The sequence below is a fragment of the Acinonyx jubatus genome, chromosome E2 (genome assembly GCF_027475565.1).
Source record: "Acinonyx jubatus isolate Ajub_Pintada_27869175 chromosome E2, VMU_Ajub_asm_v1.0, whole genome shotgun sequence".
Lineage (NCBI taxonomy): Eukaryota > Metazoa > Chordata > Mammalia > Carnivora > Felidae > Acinonyx > Acinonyx jubatus.
Window position 1 is genome coordinate 30,701,043 of NC_069396.1, and position 20,101 is coordinate 30,721,143.

Sequence of the window (20,101 nt, forward strand, 5' to 3'; positions counted from 1 at the left end):
GAAGAACAGATCCAAAGTCCCAAAACATGGTAAATGCCGACAGATATGTATTTCCCTCTCACTGACCTGCAGAACTAAGAACTGATGATGCTACATTAATTTGCTCAAAAACTGCTAAGATCCAAGCCTGTTATATCTGATTGTACTTAGTTTCCAAATGATTTAAAAAATATTTATACAAATCAACAGTATCATCATATGCCTATATCTGCCTTCGCCCTCCTAACATATATACCTGTTCTTTTTATTCTCTTCCTAAAGATATCAATGCCCCTCCACCCTTATTTGCTTCTCTTCTCCCATAGGTAATCCATGCTCAACCATGTTGAAATGTTGGCCTGAATTCAAACTTTCTCCTATCTCCATTAATATGTACAAGAAGTTCTCTCTGCCTACAACACTGACCCCCCACCTCCCACCTTCCTCCACTTGATAAGTAATGTCTTTTAGATTAAACTCAAGTTCTACTATTTCTAGGAAGCCTGTATGTAAATGTACGTGTACACACACACAGACATTCTCTCTTTCTCTCTCTCTCTCTCTCCTCGAACTGGTAAGCACTCATTTTCCCATAACTTACACACCGTATTACTGTTCTGGGTCTAGTAGTACACCTAGAATGTCTACTTTAGAAGGTCTAATTTAGTAAGTCTGTCTTGTCTACTAAAGATGAATGCAGAGATTAGTTCTTATTCATCTTTATATCCCTAGCATCTACCAGCACAATTCCTGGCACACAGTAAATACGCTTTCAAGAATTCAATAATGTCATAACATAAAACAAAACTCATCAACCCTTAATAGTTACCCCAAAGCTGAGATTCAAAACCATTCTTTTAAGCAATAATATATCATTTTTTATGGCTTTAAGAAGCTCCCACTGAACTGTCCACTTAAAAATGCTTAAAATAGTATATTTTATGTTATGTATATTTTACCATAAAAAATGCCTCAGTGATCCAATTTAAAGTTTAATTCTCGGGGCGCCTGGATGGCTCAGTCGCTTAAGCGGCCGACTTCGGCTCAGGTCATGATCTCATGGTTCTTGAGTTCGGGCCCCGGGTCAGGCTCTGTGCTGAAAGCTCAGAACGTGGAGCCTGCTTTGATTCTGTGTCTCCTTCTCTCTCTGCCCTTCTGCCTCTGGAGCTCTGTCTCTGTCTCTCTCTCTCTCTCAAAAATAAATAAACATTAAAAAAAATTTTTTTTAAATAAAAATAAAGTTTAATTCCCAATTATCCCTCAAAGAATCCTATTTTCATTGAGAAGTGATTCTACAAAGGGTTCTGTATAGCAGAGCAGTTAAAGTACGGGCTCTGAAAATAAGACTAGTGAAAGCATGGAATCTTGGCTTTATCACTTACTAGCTGTGTAATCTTAGGCAAATCACATAATCATTTTGAAGCTCAGTTTCTTCACCTGTAAAATGGGGATACTAATAGTACTATCTCATAGAACTATTGTATAATAATCCACATAAAACACTGTAAACAGTTTGCAATCTGTGCTCTTTAGGGCACTGGGTAATCTTTAGTCACTGAAAGTAAGAGATTGGACCTCCCCCTCCCCCACTACCCCACCAATAAAAGATTTCACCCTGAGTATTCTGTTTTTATTTATCTTACAGATTGAGCTTTTTAGTAGGATTTTTAAAAAAACAAGGGATTCAGGGGCACCTGACTGGCTCAGTTGGTAGAGCATGGAGTCTTGATCTCAGGGTTGTAAATTTGAGCCCCACATTGGGTGTAGAGATTACTTAAAAATAAAATCTTTAAAAAAAAAGGGGGGGGACTCCTTGCTTTAAAAGACCTGAAAATCAGTAATGTAGATAGCATTCATTTTAATGTTTATGTTAACATCTCCGTCTGCAGATAATGATTTACTAAATTCAATTACTTACTTTATTGGCATTCACACTTAATTTAGTCTTGCTTTGCATCTTACAGAAAGGGAAATCTTTGAAACATAATCTCATCTCTACTCTTGGTAAAAGGTGACTAAGGATAATTCAGGGCTGATACTGAAAACAGATTATAAATTTCCCGGTTGCCACGGAGTCAAGTTGTTTAACTGAAGTAGTCCTAAACATCAATCATATCCCTAATCAAATTAAGCATAAATATGTATTATAAAGCCAAATAAATTTCATTTAATATCAAAAACAGGAAATTGACTTAAACGCACAACTTTCTAAAGTCTAAAATACACTAAAAATTGAGACCCAAGTTGATTATTATCACCTAATTTGCAGGGTTGTTGCATGGTTTAGAAATACATTCAAAGTTCCTAAAATATAGTAGGCACATAGTAAATGCAGCTTTCCCTCTCATACCTGTCAACTCGTTTCTGATTTCCCAAGAGTCAAACTCTCCCATGACCATTAAGCTTCTCCACACCTACTCAGATTCTTCGCTAATAATCTCTCATGCTGTCCCCCTCATCTTCAATATTCTCATGACCATTTGCTCAACCCACCATACTATATTAACACCACTGTAATTTGACCTCTAGATCTCAGTCCAATTCAATCCAATTAATATTTTGCATATTTATAGTATTTATTATATGCCTGGTACAGTTCTAATACCAACCTGTACCTTCAGTATGGTCCATGCTTTCTTTTGCTCAGAAATGTCTAGATTCATTTCCCTATGCTTCTAGGCCATCTCTATGTTTTCTCTTCCCAAGCCTTCAACTGGAACTTCCCCAATCTCACCCAAGGATAATTTTGCCTCTTCCTTAGTCTTCTGAGGTTTTCCAGTTGAAACTCACCAATCATCTTTTCAGAAGCATGTATCTCTCTTTGCATCTGGTCTTTTTCTTCTAGTGATTCTCAGAAGAGGAAGTATGACTGACTCTTTTCCAAAGAGTCAGTAAACCTTCCACCTCTTATTACCATTCCATCTAGCTTTTAAGCAACTTCTACCCACATACATTTCAACTCTGTTTAGGATCTTTAATCATCCCCTTGCAATTACCTGCTTCCTTTTTAACTCAGCAGTGGGTCTCCAGACCTACCTTAACAAAAAGGTACAAACAAAATCATCTCATGTCTATCCTTCCTTCTGTTCAGTGACAAATATTGAGAATAAGTGATCCACTGCCTCCATTTTCCAAATACCCACTTACCAGTTAACCTCTTGTATTTTAGTCTCTGCTCCCATAAAAATACTGCAACTATACTTTGAAGGGCGACTAATAAGTTCCTAGACAAATCCAAATGTTCTCTCAATCCCTCTGACCACTAGGGAACACTTGCCACCACTAACCAAGTGACAGAAGCTAACCTCAAAAACGCAACCTTCCATAAGAAGCCTCCAATCATCCATGCGTCTGCATCTATCATATACTATTTAGGCACCAGATGCTCAAAGAACAAGGCCCGTGACTTATTCATCCATGGTACCAGCTAAGACCCTGCTTGGCCCATAACAAAAGCTGTTTAAATGTTTTCTGAACTCAGTTCAAGTAACCCCTCTGCCTTCTGGAAATTATTTCAGTTTCTATGACACACACTATCTTGGATTTCCTTTCTTATAGCTTCCCTTGCCTTTCTGATTCATTTAAGGTAGTGTAATAGACTTAAGTTTCTATGCAGTCACTTTATTTCTATCAAATCCACTTAGCATTTCGAATTTAGTCAAATGTTGACACACCTTCGTCAACATGTCTTCTAAAATGCGATTTCATATTCAAATCCTTCAGAAACTCAATTCCATTTTTTTTTGGAATACTATAAATTATTTAAAATGTTTTTCTTACTACTGATATAAAGATACAAAACTCAATTTCCCACTACTTTAATGAGACCATATAGCATCTCATTGCCTTCCTTGAAGTATGTGACCACAAGCATACCAAGGAAGCAATAGCTGGGGTCCCTATTTACCTAATAACGCATGTCCCTGTTAGTAGCACTTTGAGCTTTGGTCGTTCCTGACACGACACCCACCATTCGTCTCAGGAATAATACACAACCTTATAATACTTTCCCTCCTCCTTCCCCAGGGCCTTCTTTCAAAGTATCACGTACATTTCACCTAATAGTTACCAAATTCACTTTGACCAAAAGTTCTTTCCCATTTCCTTCAAGATTTCTTTAAGTTATAGACACATGTTATTTTTTCATTCTTTCCAAACGATATCCCCTAAAATGCTGTACTATTCACTGTATTCCACAACCAAATATTTTTAAGGATCAAGAAAAGACACTGTTTAAGATAAAACAAAATTTGGGGTACTTGGGTGGCTCAGTCGGTTGAGCGTCCAACTTCAGCTCAGGTCACGATCTCGCGGTCCGTGAGTTGGAGCCCTGCGTCAGGCTCTGGGCTGATGGCTCAGAGCCTGGAGCCTGCTTCGGATTCTGTGTCTCCCTCTCTCTCTGCCCCTCCCCAGCTCACACTCTGTCGTCTCTCCCTCTCTCAAAAATAAATAAACATTAAAAAAATTTTTGGAAAAAAAAATTTATGCAAAGTATATGAAACTTAATCATTATCCTAACACTTTTTCCCTCTTCTTATAAAAGAATAAGATATGTTAGAAGTTATCTTTCAGAAGTTATTTGACTAACTTTGAAAACAAAAAACTATGTTTTGTTTGAATATGCTGTAATCCAACAGGCACACCATAGGTACTCATTTGTGGACTGAAAATCTTTAGATTTGCTACTTCATATTTCTTTATACTATGTCTCATTTAGGAAGAAATAGCTATTCATCACCAAATATCCACCATTGGAGATTTTTTAAAAATAGCACAAGATTTTTCAAATACCGTGTAATAGTATTTTAATCAAACCACATAACTGAATATAAAGTAACTGGCATTCTCATACACTGCTAAAAGGAGCATAAACTGGAACAACAAATCTGGAAAATGATATGGCCTTATTGGTAGAGTTGAATATATGCATACCCATGACCAGCTTTTCCACTTCTAGAAATATATATGCCACAGAAATGTGTGCATATGTGTGCCCACCAAAAGGCATGTACAGAAATGTTCGTATCAGTATTATTCATAACAGTTCCAAACTGAAAACATGTCCATCATCCATTAGAATCAATAGCAATGAGAATGAATGAACTACTTCTGCACAGAAAAACACAAATTAGTTTCAGACATAATATTAAGCAAAAAAAACCACATACCATGTGATTTCACTTACATAAAGCTCAAAAACAGCCAAAACTACTCTTTGGTTTTAGAAGTCAGCATGGCAGTTACCTCTGGGAGGCTGAAAGAGGGTGATAACTGGAAGGGAGGAAGAGAGGAGCTTCTGGAGTGCCCGTAACATTCTATTCCTTGACCTGGGTAGTGGTCACAGAGATGTGTTTACTTTGTAATAAATCATAAAGCTATAAACTTATGACTCATACAGTTTTCTGAATGTCATAACTTATCAAAAAATAAAAATAAAAAACCTAACGGAAACAAGATGAATCATAAATAAGTATTTATGTCATTATTTAGAGTACATGTCATTCGAAACAATATTGGTAAGCAAATATAGGATGGTCTCTGCAAGGACTCAAGTAAACTTTGTATACTACTGATTTTAACACGTGCTCACCAGATTAGAACTAAGTGTAGTCAGTGAATTCACTAACTTAAGCAACCTCTAAAATAAAATAGTCCTTAATACTAGAAACCTCAGGCAACTCAGTTTCTCTGGAGCTCAATTTCTTCATCGATAAAACAGACTGAATCAGTACACCAAATCTATAATCTTTAATTCCTAGGTTTGTTTTAGGTAAAGCTGTCCAGCTCCTTGACTGGAAGAAAAAATGTTAATGAATAAATATTTAATCGCCTAAAGATAAACACTGCAAAGATAACTACAAAATACATAAATATATGGAATTCCAGTTAATTCCATGAAAAAGTACCTTTTATTCAGTATGTAAAAAGCACAAAATTTTAAGATAAAACAAAATTTATGTAAAACATATAAACCTAACCATTATCTGAACCATTTTTTCCTTCTTCTTATATAAGAATAAGATGCATTAGCAGTTATCTTTCAGAAGCATAGCCATTGATTTCTAAGAGAATAAAACTCAATATACTTTATACTGCTGCTGCTTAGTCAAGTAAACTAAACTGAAATAACCACTGAACAAGAAAAATGATCTTTATTTTTCCCTTCAATTTCAAACTGTCCCCCCTTTGAGGCAATAACAATATTTAAAATTGCTGGTTAAAAAAAGTTTTAAGGGCGCCTGGATGGCTCAGTCAGTTAAGCGTCTGACTTCGGCTCATGTCATGATCTCATGGTTTGCAGGTTCAAGCTCCACATAGGGCTCTGTGCCAACAACTCAGAGCCTGGAGCCTGCTTTGGATTCTGTGTCTCCCTCTCTCTCCCTGCCCCTCCCCACCTCACGCTCTGTCTCTCTCTCAAAAATAAACATTAAAAAAAAATCTTTTTTAAGTTTTACAGTTTTTTTTTAAAAAACTTACTATTTGCTTAGTTAGTAATGACAAATTATAAGAAATATCACCATCTACAGTTATTTGATAAATAATAGCTCCTAATGGCCTGCACTTAGGATTTTTACTCATAAGCACCAGCAGCCTCATTAAAAATGATAAATTTAATATCAGGCTGCTTACAAGCTAATAACTTTAAAGAGTGCCACTTTCTTGAGAACATCAAGATTACAAGACTTGTATTCTGTGCCATCACCCAAATAATATCGAAACCCATCTGATACTACATTCAGGTTAATTTTTTTTCTCAAACCTTCTTATCTAATATAGTCTGTATTATATTTTACAAAGAACTGTATTAAATCTTTTTTCACAAATCAACTTTCAAAAACTGAAGCGTATTGTTAAAAATTAAGATCATTTCAAGTTCCTAATTCTTCTAACATAAATATGAAGCTTGCTTTTTCTTCTCAACATACACGCTAAGAGCACGGTGATGGTGTGGTGTTGCGTATACAGCTAAACCTACTGTAGCGGAGGCACGGATCGGTCGGATAAAGGTAGTCCCCCTCCCCTCACTCTGCCTTCTAAAGCTCTTGCCTGGAATGGTGTTCAAAGCTTAATTTCTTGCCAAACTTTTTCCCCCCCATGTTCAACTCAGAAAATCTCACCACCATCTTTCTAGGTCCTCAAGCCAGGAACCTGGAGGTCACTCTGACACCTTTCCTTTAACCTCCAATCTGTCATGAAGTTGTCAACTCCCCTGCGACTCTCAGCTCTATCAAACTAGATGATATTGCTACCCTAGGGCCAGCTCCCATCATCTTACCTCAACGACTGTACGTAGTAGTCTTTGCTTCCATTTCGCCTTTCTCTAATCCATTCTTAACTAGTATTAGTCTTAAAATCTAAGGCATTCAAAATCTTTGCTTCAAAATCTTCAATGACTCACTGTAACATCCTCAGTAAAACCCAAGTCTTTAATGTGCCCTGCAAGGCCCTGTATGATCTGCACTCTGCCTATCTCTCATCTTACATGGTTTTCCTTGATTATTATACTCCTGCCACTTTGAATTTCTTTCATTTCTTCCAACATAATTAAGTTCTTTCTTGCCTTCATATTCTTTTCTCTTCCAAGAAACCCTTTCCCTATCTAGCTTCTTAATCTTTGTCTTGACTTAAAAAATATCACTACCTATAAAAGAGGCCTTCTCTGACCAGTCTCAAACCCTCCCCATTTTTCTCTCATAGCATTCTTCTCCTTTACTGAATTCATCATAAACAGTAACTTTACATTTGTTATTTACATGCCCATTATTAGACTGTTCCCACTATTAGACTGTAAATTCTACAAAGGCAGGGATAAATAAATTTATTATGCAATATAATAAAGAACTAAATAAAGGAATCTCTTAATAAATAAATCTTTTTAATGAATCAATGCATGTGAGTGACCTGGAGTTCAGAGAATAAATTATAGCTTAAAGTGGCTTCCGCTTCTCTGGGTTTCCCCTTAATCACTTGATCAGCTTTCCAACTGTTTCTACAAGACCAGTGCTCTAACTCCTGAGCTATGGAGCCAAGTGCACCCAACTGTTTCTAAAAGGGAAGAGCCAAAGGTGTTCCCGCAAAATTAAAACCAATACAGTAGGGGGAATGTCAGGAAGTTGTATGTGATACGTCAAATAAGTGAGACAAATTATAATGCTATGGTCATGGGAAGGAGAAATCCCTAAGGGCCACAATGACAAAAGATGACCTTATTCACAGGGTGGAATCTGACCTGAGTATTCAGACTGGTAAAATTCAGGGGCAGAATGTAGGGGAGCAAAGCCCAAACAAGTAAACAGAAACACAGTGTCAGAAGACAGTTATAAAACTGGAATGTGGCAACTTATATTCACAAAGTAAATTAGTGTAAAAAAGCTAAATCTTCTATCATGCAAGAAATCTGAATATGGTTAAGACATGTTAATCATCTCAACACCAAGACAGCTACAAAACATTTAAAAGGTTACAGTAAAATCGGTCTATCTCCTCAGTGTTCATAAATCTCTTCTGATTCCAATTTTTGGCTTTCAAAGTTTTTCAAACACTTATGACAGCAAGCTTTCATTATTAGTTTCATAATTCATTTTCAGTCTAACCAAATGCCTTAAGTTTCCATATTCTTACCAATGGTCTTTATTTCCCCAGCGTATATATTATTTCAGTCATATTTATTTTTCCTTCATACTTTGACTTCTCTAGGATTTCGTTTTTGTCTTCTCTGTCCAAGTATTTGGTTGACTTTTACTTCTACTACATTTGTATCAGTGACAAACACATCTAACCCTTCATAATATCTAAAATGTTCATATGTACCAAAATTTTTATTTTACTATTGAAACTTCAATACATTTCACTTCTGTCATTCTTCTTCAGTTCCTGACTCTTAATTTTACACATTAAGCCCCTCCTTGACTTCTACCTTGTTTCCATAGGTAAAGTGCCAACGTCTAGTTCAATGTCTTATAGAAGGCATTCGGTTACATCAGAAAATGGGTTTGGAGTTAAAAGTTTCTAAAGATACTTCCAAGTTGAAAATTCTATGATTTTATTAATCTTATATCATGGGATTTTTTTTTTTTTTTAACAACACTGCTTTCTTATCTTTATTCATGCCTCCCACATGACCTTATTCTTTTAAAAATGTTCTTTTCAGGTAAGGCCAACTATACCACTATTTGTTTCAAAACCTCTGCCTTTCCATACACTTCAACCCAGGCGTAAGTTTTATATTTCAGAGGACGTATCTCTTGGGACACTCAGAATCACAGAACTGTAAAACTCAAGAAAACTTAGGTTCACAGAAGTTACGAAACTTGAGTACAGCTACACAGCTAGTAAAGTGACAAAACCTGATTCTCTCCAATCAGAACTCCTTCTAAATCAAGAAGGCTTAACAATTTATTTTCCTAATGCTATTTCTTATGTCCTTAGGATATTTTCTCCTAGTTATTCAATCACAAGGTTTTTGTTTTTTAATTCTACAACCACTCTCCTAAAACCGTCCAGAATGACAAAGATACCTGAATCTAATCTGGGAGGCAATTTTTTAAAATTTTTCTCCCAAAGCACTTCATGTCTGTATTATATGATCTGTGGTTTACAGGAAACGCACTAAGGGCTGAGACCTGCTAATACCTTGTACTACACTGTAACTACTTAATGTGAAGTGTCTAAGCAATACAAGCAAAGGCGAAGTCCTGGAAGATACAAAATGCATGTTTAACTTGCTTAGAGCAATAGATGTTTTTCAGTTAACAAATATTTATCCAGTATGTATCCTACGGAAGACTCTGTACTATTAGCAAAAAGGCCCACTTAATTTCAAGTTGTGTAAATCTAACAGAAATGAAGAAACGCTATGTTCATCCTTTTGCACTGAAACCCCCTCCCCCCAAAGACCAAAACACACACACTCGTGCCCACCCACACACTGCTCCCTCTGCAATGTGGAGTCCCCCACCCCCACCCACCCCAAGTAAGTTCACCTTCTGTACATTAAAGTGTTTGTGGACCTAGCCATTCTTTTGAAAAGTACCTGTGCAATTATGCAGTTTAGGTAGAGTAATATTACACAAGAGAAGCCCTTATTCCCCCCTTGAAGATGGTAGTTGGTTAAGTAGAACTGGAGTTTGAAATCAGAGAAAGGGAAAAGGTGAAAAGTAGCATGCAAAACTGAGAAAGTAAAATGTGATAGTGATTTTATTAATGAAAATAAACTTTATTTAATACGGGATAATTCTGAGGTAGTTCTGAGCATTTCACACAATGGGTAAAAGTCACAGTAGTGTCAACCCCAGACTCCCAGGAAAAGTTAACTATGGAACACTGTTAATACCACAATTTAAGAAATTTTTGGTCTACTTTGTTCTGAAAAGTTTTATTTTTCTGAAAAATAAAAAAAAAAAAAAAAGGCAAAACAGAACTAAAAAAGGAACAAACAGAAACCACTCTGAGCTGGCGACTGCGACGACAGGCCAGTAAGACACCCAGGCTTTCCGGGTCGTGCTTGGCTTCGGGATGGATGTCCGCGAAGACAGCCCTGGAACCACCCATCACGTCCCACACCCAGAGCCCAAGAGAGCGGCGGCGGGCTCCGGGCCCCGCCGCAGACGTGGAGCGGCCCTCGAGGCTGCCGCTCGGGACGAGGGATCCCAGCGGGGTGGGGGTGGGGGCAGTGCGGTCGGAACCCGGCCGGCAGGGCCCGGGAAAGCGCCGGGGGCGTCCCGGGCTCGGGGGCACCCAGCTCGCGCGGGACGCCCTGTCATGAGTCACGGAGGCGGGCGGGCGGGCGGGGGAAGAGGCTGCAGGATGGAGGGAAGCCCGACCCTCGGGAGGGGAAGCGGGCGGGCCGGGAGGCCCCGACCTCGCGCGGGGCGGGGACGCCGGGCCCTGCCCACCCTGCCCTCACCTCCGCCCGACGCAACAGGCGCAGCGGCCGGGTCCCGACCCCGGGGTCTGCGGGCAGCGGGGAGGGGGAGAGGGGGGGGTGGGGGTGGGGGTGGGGGGGGGAGGGGGGTGGGGGGGGGCGGGGGCAGCAGCCCGCAGCCATGACAGGCGCGGGGCGGGCCGCGGGCGGGCTGGGCCGCACGTGCGGGCAGCGCCCCCTCCCCGGCCTCCCCGCGCGCCCCGCCGTCCCCGGGCGCGGGCCCCTCACCTCCAGCGGCGGCGGTGCGGCCCGGCCTGCCCCGACCACCACCCCCCCCCCCGCCCCAACCACCACCACCACCACCACCACCTCCCTACCCCCGGCCGGGAGGCGGCGGCGGCGGCGGCACGTACTCACCGCCGCTCGCTGGCTCTCGGGCTTCGCCATGACTGAGGCGCCCCCGCCGCCCCCCGCCTCGACCGAGACTGACACGCGCGGCTGCCCGGGCGGGGGCGGCCTCAGGCGACCACCCGGCTGACAGAGCCCGCCCCCGCCTCTCCCCACCAGTTGAACAGCGACCGCTGCCCCGCGGTGCCCCCCGGGCTGCCTCCCCAGCCTGGGGCGGCGGGTGGCAACGGCGGGCGGCGGCGGCACTTACCGGCGGCGCGGCCAGGCCCCCCTGTCAGCGCGGGGCCGGGAGGGAGAGGAGGGAGGAGTGAAGGGGCACCGCCTCCCCCGCGCCGCCACGCACCCGCCTGATTGGCCCAGTTCACTCCCCCAGCGCGACCCCACCAGCCCCTGCGAGCGGCACTCCGGCAGCACCGGCGCGCCATTTGCATATTTGTGCCCGCGCCGCTGATTGGCCGGGGCTCGGAGGGGCGGCCGTGACCGCGGCCGCTCCCGCCGTCGCTCCCGCCGCGTCGGGCGACCCGGGAGGGAGGATCCCTCTCGCCGCGCCGCTTCCCCCCGCGGCCCGGCCCGACCCGGGGCGGAGGACGGCGGGAGGCGGGGTCGCCGCCCTGCTCCAACATGGCCTCGCCGCGCCGCCGACCCAATCGCCGGTGCGGTTACTCCCGGAGCCCCGGGCGGCCTCGGGGCGGGGAAGTGTTGGCGCCGGGCGCCCTCTGGCCGGAGCGCGGGGCAGTGCAGTGGCCCGGACTCCCCTCGCCGCCCCGCCGCGGCCGCCACGTCAGGCCGCGCCCTCGCGACGGCCTCTCCCCTCCCCGCGGCCCCGCCGCCACGTCAGGCCCGGCGGGCACGCCCCGGCCGCGAGCTGACCAGTGGCGGGGTCGGCGCCGAGGTCACTCACGCGCTGGGCATCTCTCCGCCAGCCCGGGGCCAGCCCGGGGCCAGCCGGGAACCGACAGGGTTTCCTGAGCCTCCCTTTTCAAACGGCGTGGGTTCGGACCCGCGTCCTTCTCCTGCTCGGCCACCGCCGTGACACACGCCCGTGCTGTAAAATCGGGAGCAGGGAGAGGGGCGCCGCGATGATGCAGCGATTCTGCCCAGGTGCTAAGCACCTGCCATGGAGAGACGAGACCCAGCCCCAAGTCCTGATGCAGAGAGCGAGCGAGCGAGCGAGCGCGCACCTCAAGTGGTGGAGAGCTGGGGCTGACACCTAGTCTTCCCGGTGTTCAGGCCCACGTTCTGATTTGCACCGCGATGAAGGGAAAGAAAGAACAAACAGAGGGGAAAAAAGGAAGAAAGGAAGGAGGGAGACAGGGACATCGGTCTAGGAGTAGGTGGCCTACTAGAAAACCACTGGCCGAAGGAGTTGTGGGGACACCTTGGGTTCCCTCTCGCTCTGTCACTAATTAACTGTGTGACCTACATTAAATCATAACATGTCCCAGAGCCTCGGTTTTCCCTTCTGTAAAATGAAGAGGCTGGGCTAAATTTTCCAAAAGCCTTCCAGCTCTAACTAAAATTCTAACGGGTCTCTTTCAGGCTCTGTGCTGGCTCCCATGCCTAATTAAAGCTTTAAAATCCACATTAGAACGGGTGGTAGACAAAATAATGGGATGTTAGAACTTCAGTCTGTCTACCTTATGTTTGTTCGAAACTGTTTACCGGTTCAAATCCAGTGTGGGCGATATTCAGCATTCACCTTCCAGTTGACAGAAATCTCTTGAGCTGCAGACTCCACAAAAGAAGCATAGAGCAATGTCACTGTGCTTGTTTATGCCTGACCGGAACGGAATGGCTGCGGTATACAGAGTGCTAGTTGCCAGGTAATTTCATTCTTCATATTCCCCATGCAGGCCCTCCAGAGTGGATCAACACAAGTTTATTTAGCTCAGATATTGAAGGGGCTCGAAGGAAACCCTGCTGAGGGAGAAGTTACAATTACAGCTTTGATTCCCCTCAAGGATACTTAATAACAACCACATACTAGGCTGAGAATGCACAGAAACAGTTCAACCCCAAGCTCCCTACACTACTTATTTGAATACTCCTTTAGTTTGCAAATTTAACCTGTTGAATAGAATTTAAGGCCAGTAACATCTGCGATCAAACAAGAGAATAAGATATCCCATATCTTGCCTAAAACTTTAGCTCCTTTTTACAGAACGTTTCTCCCCAAGAAAACTCAGGTTTTCTTGAATCTTTGAAAAAGTACTTACACTCAGTGATTAAAAAGCATCATTATCATTATCAACATCAATGTATTCTACTATGATCAGTGGATGCCTTCAAAAGTATGTAGAGGGGTGTCTTGATGTCGGCTCAGGTCATGATCTCAAGGTTTGTGGGTCTGAGCCCCACGTTGGGCTCTGTGCTGACAGCACAGAGTCTGCTTAGCATTCTCTCTCTCCTTCTCTCTCTGCCCCTGTCCTGCTCCCACGCTCTCTCTCTGTCTCAAAATAAATAAAATAAATTAAAAAAAAAAGATGCAGAGCTATTTGTCCTAATGAAAAATGGCCTCTAGAAAGCTGTTACTTTAAACTTACATCTGTCTTTTTGTATGTCTCATTCCTCACTACCAGACTGACATTTCTCTATTTTTCTAGCTGACAACCTTCTTTCCTTTTTTTTTTTTTTATTCTTCAATTTACTATGAACTTAGACACTGATAAACTTTCATTAGTTTAGACTCTTGGGTTTTGAATAAAGATCTTTCGTGGGATTCTCTCAAGCACATGAGTTTTTGCGACATTTATTTTGACTTTTCAATGAGTGGTTTTTCACTTATTTAAAAAAAAATTTTAATGTTTATTTTTGACAGAGACAGAGAGTGCACGTGCAAGCGGGGGAGGGGCAGAGAGCGAGGGAGACACAGAATCCGGAGCAGGCTCCAGGCTCTGAGCTGCTAGCACAGAGCCCAATGTGGGGCTCGAACTCAAGGACCAAGAGATCATGACCTGAGCTGAAGTCGGATGCTTAACCAACTGAACCACCCAGGCGCCCTTTTTCACTTCTTTCTTTTTTTTATTTTTTCTTTTTTCTCTTTTCTTAATGTTTATTTTTTAGAGAGAGAGAGGGAGAGACAGAGTGCAAACGGGGGAGGGGCAGAGAGAGAAGGAGACACAGAATCTGAAGCAGGCTCCAGGCCCTGAGTTGTCAGTACAGATCCCCACACGGGGCTCAAACCCACAAACTGTGAGATCATGATCTGAGCCAAGATGAAGAGTCGGACACTCACCCAACTAAGCCACCCAGATGCCCCTGTTTTCATTTATTTCTTAAATCTTAGTGGTATTCTTGGTAACTGAGGTTTCTGAATATACAGACTCTGAAAAAGCCATTGCAAAGGAAGGCTCTAAATCCCAGATTTAAAAGGCTAGATCAGTAAATAGTACCCTCTGCAATTTAATTAATTAATTTTTAAAAGTTTTATTTATTTAAGTAATCTCTACACCCCACGTGGTGCTCAAACTCATGACCCTGAGATCAAGAGTCGCATGCTCTTCTGACTGAGCCAGCCAGGTGCTCCTACCCTCTGCAACTTAAATGACCAAAAATCAGTACCATCAACAACACTGAAATCTAACAACACTGGCCTACCATTTCCATCAGGCAATGCAATGTCCAGAGGCAGGTGGTGACAATGCTCTCCAGGTCCCTCTATCCCACTCTAGAGTATAAATGGCTCCAGTCTTGGCCAATGATTTTCAAACCAAAAAGGTCCGTCCCCCTATTTGCAGACACAATGACTCAAGTCACCAGAAAGCCTGTGCTATGACAAAGACCAGTTCTTCACACTCTGAAGGAAACATTCTACAAGTGCATCCAATAGGTACCATGTACTTAAGTTTAGTCATAGGCAGTGTTAAGGGTTTACATTCCCTGTTTCATTTTACCTTCACAGCCAGTGTATGAGGAAAGGACTCTTTTTCCCCCTGTACAAATGAATAGGGTCCAAAGTCTTGCCCTGGTTACACAATCATTGAGTGGCAGAGACAGGATTCAAACTTAGAGCTGTCTGGTCCTAAAGCCTGTAACTCTTAACCATTACATTGTATCCCTCCTCTCTGTCTAGTTTCCAATTCCATGTTTAGCAAGCAACCTCTTGGCAACTAATCTGGCATCTTAGAAGGGGGAATTTCCCTACTGGCATTTTGGGTCAGGGCGCCAAACAGGAAATATCACAAAATGTAGCCATCAGATGACATTTTCTTGCAAGTTTGAGGAATATGAACTCCTGCTCTGTCACCTGTTCACTTTTGGGGGAAACTGATGTACTCAAGATCCCAAAACTCACCCCATAACTGTTAGAATGGCTATTATCAAAAAGACAAGAAATAAGTGTTGAGAGGATATGGAGAAAAGGAAACCCTTGTGTACTGTCGATGGAAATGTAAATTGGTGCAGCCGCTATAGCAAACAGTATGGAGGTTCCTCAAAAATTAAAAATAGAACTACCAAATGATCCAGCAACTCTTCTGGGTTTTTATCTGAAGAAAACAAAACACTAATTTGAAAAGATACATGCCCCCCCCCCCCCGCCTTGTTCACTGCAGCATTATTTACAATAGCTAAGACATGGCAACAACCTATTTTTTAAAAGTCTGTTTATGTATTTAAGTACTCTTTACACTCAAAATGGGGCTCGAACTCATGACACCAAGATCGAGAGCCACAGGCTCTCGACAGGTGCCCTACCCTAAGTGTCTATCAATGGAGAAACAGATAAAGGCAATGTGGTATGTATCTACAATGGAATATTATTCAACCATAAAAAGAAATGAAATCTTGCCCTTGTAACAACAGTGATGCGCCTTGAACGTATTAGACTAAGTGAAGTCAGTCAGACCAAGAAAGACAAATACCACATGATCTCATTTATGTATGAAATATTAAAAAAAAAAAAACCCACCAACCTCACAGATACAGAAAACAGATTAGTGGTTGTCCAAGGAGAGGGTAGTGGGTGGGAAAAATGGGTGAAAGGGGTCAAAAGATACAAACCTCCAGTTACAAAATAAGCCATGGGGATGTAATGTACAGCATCGTGACTATAGTTAATGATACTGTATTGCATATTTGAAAGTTGCTGAGAGAATCTTAGAAGTTTGCATCCCAAGGGGGAAAAATTTGTAATTACATATGGTGATGGATGTTAACTAGACTTATTGTGGGGATCATTCCCCAGTATATACAAATATCAAATCATTATGTTGTAGACTTGAAACCAGCCCATGTCAGTTATACCTCGAGAATTTTTTTAAAGGCCTACAACTGCAAAACTAAGGATTAGACCCTATCTCAGTGAGACCTGCAAAAGGGATGCCCACAGAATAGTCAAAAGATCCTTGGGGAAAAAAAATGAAGACTGAAATAAATATAACACTGCATGTTAACTACACTAGATTGAAAATTAAAAAAAAAAAAAGATTCCTTTAGGGCACCTGGCTGGCTTAGTCAGTAGAGCATGCGACTCTTGATCTCAGAGTTGTGAGTTCAAGCCCCATATCGAGGACAGAGTTACTTAAATAATAATAATAATAATAATAATAATAATAATAATAATAGGGGTGCCTGGGTGGCTCAGTCGGTTAAGTGTCTGACTTCAGCTCAGGTCATGATCTCACAGTTTGTAAGTTCAAGTCCTTGCATCAGGCTCTGTGCTGACAGCTGGAAGCCTGGAGCCTGCTTCAGATTCTGTGTCTCCCTCTCTCTCTGCCCCTCTCCTGTTCATGCTCTCTCTCTCTCTCTCTCTCTCTCAAAAATAAATAAACATCAAAAAAATTTTTAAATAATAATAATTTAATTTAAAAAATTCCTTCAAAACAAGAAAGTTGAAGGACTCACACTTCTTGATTTCAAAACTTACTACAATGCTACAGTAATGCAGACAGGGTTGTACCGCCAGGCACAAGGACAGATCTATACAGATAATGGACTAGAATTGAGAGTCCAGAAATAAACTTTTACATTTATGGTCAATTTATTTTCAACAAGAGGACTAAGACATATAAATTGAGAAAGACCACTGGATATACAAATGCTAGAGAATGACCTGGACCCCTACCTTATACCATACAGAAAAAATAAATCAAAAGGGATCACAGACTTAAATGTAAGAGGTAAAACTATAAAACACTAAGAAGAAAACATAGGAGTAAATCTTCAGGCAATGGTTTTGGGTTTAGCCAATAGTTTCTTATATAGTATATGACACCTTAACATAGCAACAAAAGGAAATAGAGATAAATTGGGCCTCATTAAAATTAAAAAGTTTTGTACAAGCAACCAAAGAAAAAATAAATTGGTAATCAAACTAGGAAAACTTTCCTGAGTCAAAGGACACCATTAAGAAAGTGCAAAGACACCCGCTCACTCACAGGATGAGAGAAAATATTTGCAAATCATACATCTGATAGGGGTCAAGTATCCAGAACATATGAAGACTTCTTACAACTCAACAATAAAAAAATACATAGCCCAGATGAAAAACAGTCAAAGTAGTTTTGAATACTTTGAACAGACATTTCTCCAAGAAAGATAAACAAACAGCCAATATGCACACGAAAAGATGCACAGCATCATTAGTTATTACGGAAGTGCAACTCAAAAATCACAATGAGATACTAGTTGACATCCATTAAATGGCTCTAAGAAGAAAGACAGGCAACAAGTGTTGATGAGAATGCGGAGAAACTGAAACCTTCACACATCGCTAGTGGAAATGCAAAATGGTGCAGTCATTTTGGAAAACAGTTTTTAAAAACGTTAAACAGTGATTAAATGACCCAGCAACCCCCCCCAAATGAAATCAGATGTTCACGTAAAAACTTGCACACAAATGTTCACAGCAGCATTATTCATCATAGCTCCCAAGTGAAAACAAACCATATGTCCATCAACTGATGGATAAACAAAAATGGTTTATCCGCACACTGGAATATTTTTCAGCCATAAAAAGGATTAAGTACTGATACATGCTACAAGATGACTGAACCCTGAAAACACGCAGTGATAAAAGCTGAATGCGAAAGATCATATATTGTACAATTCCATTTATGTAAAATGTCCACAATGAGCAAATCCATGGTGACAGAAAGGAGATTAGTGGTTGCCCAGAGCTGAGTTGGGGGAAAGGGGATGAAGAGTGGAAAATGGCTGCTAACAGTAGTTTTGGGAGGCAGGGAAAATGCTCTAAAATTAGTCTCTGGCGATGGCTGCACAAGTCTATGGAAGTGTGAACTTTATGCTAAGTGAATACTATCTCAATAAAGCTGTTGAAGAAAGTGATGTCTAGCCAGCAACTTCCAACTTTGTATTTTAGTATTATATGCATGAAATCCAACCTATAGATACATTTTAATTATATTTATCAAATTACCGGCGGCAAATAATTTTTTATTTTTTTTATTTTATTTTTTAAATTTATGTATTTTTGAGAAAGAGAGAGAGTGCAAGTAGGGGAGGGGCAGAGAGAGAAGGAGGGAGAGACTCCCAAGCAGGCTGCACACTGTTGGGACAGAGCTGACAGGGGCTTCAATCCCACAAACCGTGAGATCATGACCTGAGCTGAGATCAAGAGTCAGACGCTTAATCGACTGAGCCACCCAGGTGCCCCAGCAAATAATTTTTTAAAATCCGAAGACTGAGGGGCGCCTGGGTGTCTCGGTCGGTTAAGTGTCCGACTTCGGCTCAGATCATGATCTCACGGTTCATGAACGCGAGCCCCGAGTTGGGCTCTGTGCTGACAGCTGGGAACCTGGAGCCTGCTTCCGATTCTGTGTCTCCCTCTCTCTCTCCTCCTCCCCCACTCACGCTCTGTCTTTCTCAAAAATAAACATGAAAAAAATTTTTTTTTAATCTGAAGACTGCTGTTCTCATATTGGGCTTGTCAGTTTTGTGACTTTGCTATAATTTACTTAATTTACATGCATTTAAATAGCTACACCAGGACTGGGTGCAGTGTCAATTATGGAAGAGATTACTATCTCCATATAAATATAAATTATTATTAATAAATACCTCGTATAATAAATATGGAAAAATATGTGTATAAAATATCTTCCCACTCATCTTTATTGACATTCACTTACAGGTTGAGGCACTAAGAAAATGTCCTTTCACAGCCCAGTGATAAGTACTTATAAATGTTAAGGTATGCTTTTTTTTAACGTTTTACACATTTTATGAAGCTTCATGATTTAAACGTTTTATGCCCCCATTATAGTATAGAATATAACATAATCTCCATCTTTCTGCAATAACGAATACTAGCTTGAAGAGCTCAGACACTTTTCCAGTCTAGGAAAAGAATCTGAAAGGAACTTTAGTTGGTTCAGCAGTGAGTGAAAACTAACTTCACATTGTCCTCTGGGAGTTGTGAAATCCCCTTAACTCAGTAAAGAATAGAGGTTCTTTTTAGGACAGGAGTGAAGGACATCACTAGAGAGCTCTTTAACCTTCTTTTTCAGGCTCTTGTTCAAGCAAACAGAAAAGAAGGCGAGGTAAGCTTTCAGCTGTAGCTTAAAGTACCTCAAAGATCATTTGAAAGCGTGTTCAGCACTGTTTTCAAATCTAGAAGCTGCTGATGATAACAATATCCAAAGGATGTGTTCAGCCAGGCAGCCGTTCTTTAGACTCTTACTCTTAGGCCTAGTTAATCAGGGACAGATCTCAGGGCTGCTACGTTTTATCCAGTTTATCTCCTGCTTTTAGCCAGGAATATACTTGAAAGCATGATCCTGCTTGGCAGTTCAAATCTTCCTGCTGTTCTGCTTTTACCAACAGTTGCTCATCCTAATGGTGAAAGGTCTTCAGGAAAAAAGAGGTTTTGCTGTTTTCCTTGATAAGACA

At 41.8% G+C, this 20,101-nt stretch overlaps 1 protein-coding gene across 2 annotated transcripts in view; it reads right to left on the bottom strand.

Moving 5' to 3' along the window:
- Nucleotides 1-20,101, bottom strand: part of CHD9 (chromodomain helicase DNA binding protein 9) — a 232,426-nt gene that overhangs the window by 168,533 nt on the left and 43,792 nt on the right. The window contains exon 1 of one of the 2 annotated variants that reach the window (XM_053210485.1): nucleotides 11,261-11,572. The exons of the other annotated variant lie outside the window; for it this stretch is intronic. The gene's annotated coding sequence lies outside the window, so the exon portion shown is untranslated. Of the gene's footprint in view, nucleotides 1-11,260; nucleotides 11,573-20,101 lie in introns of those variants that run through there. 2 annotated transcript variants of the gene reach the window in all.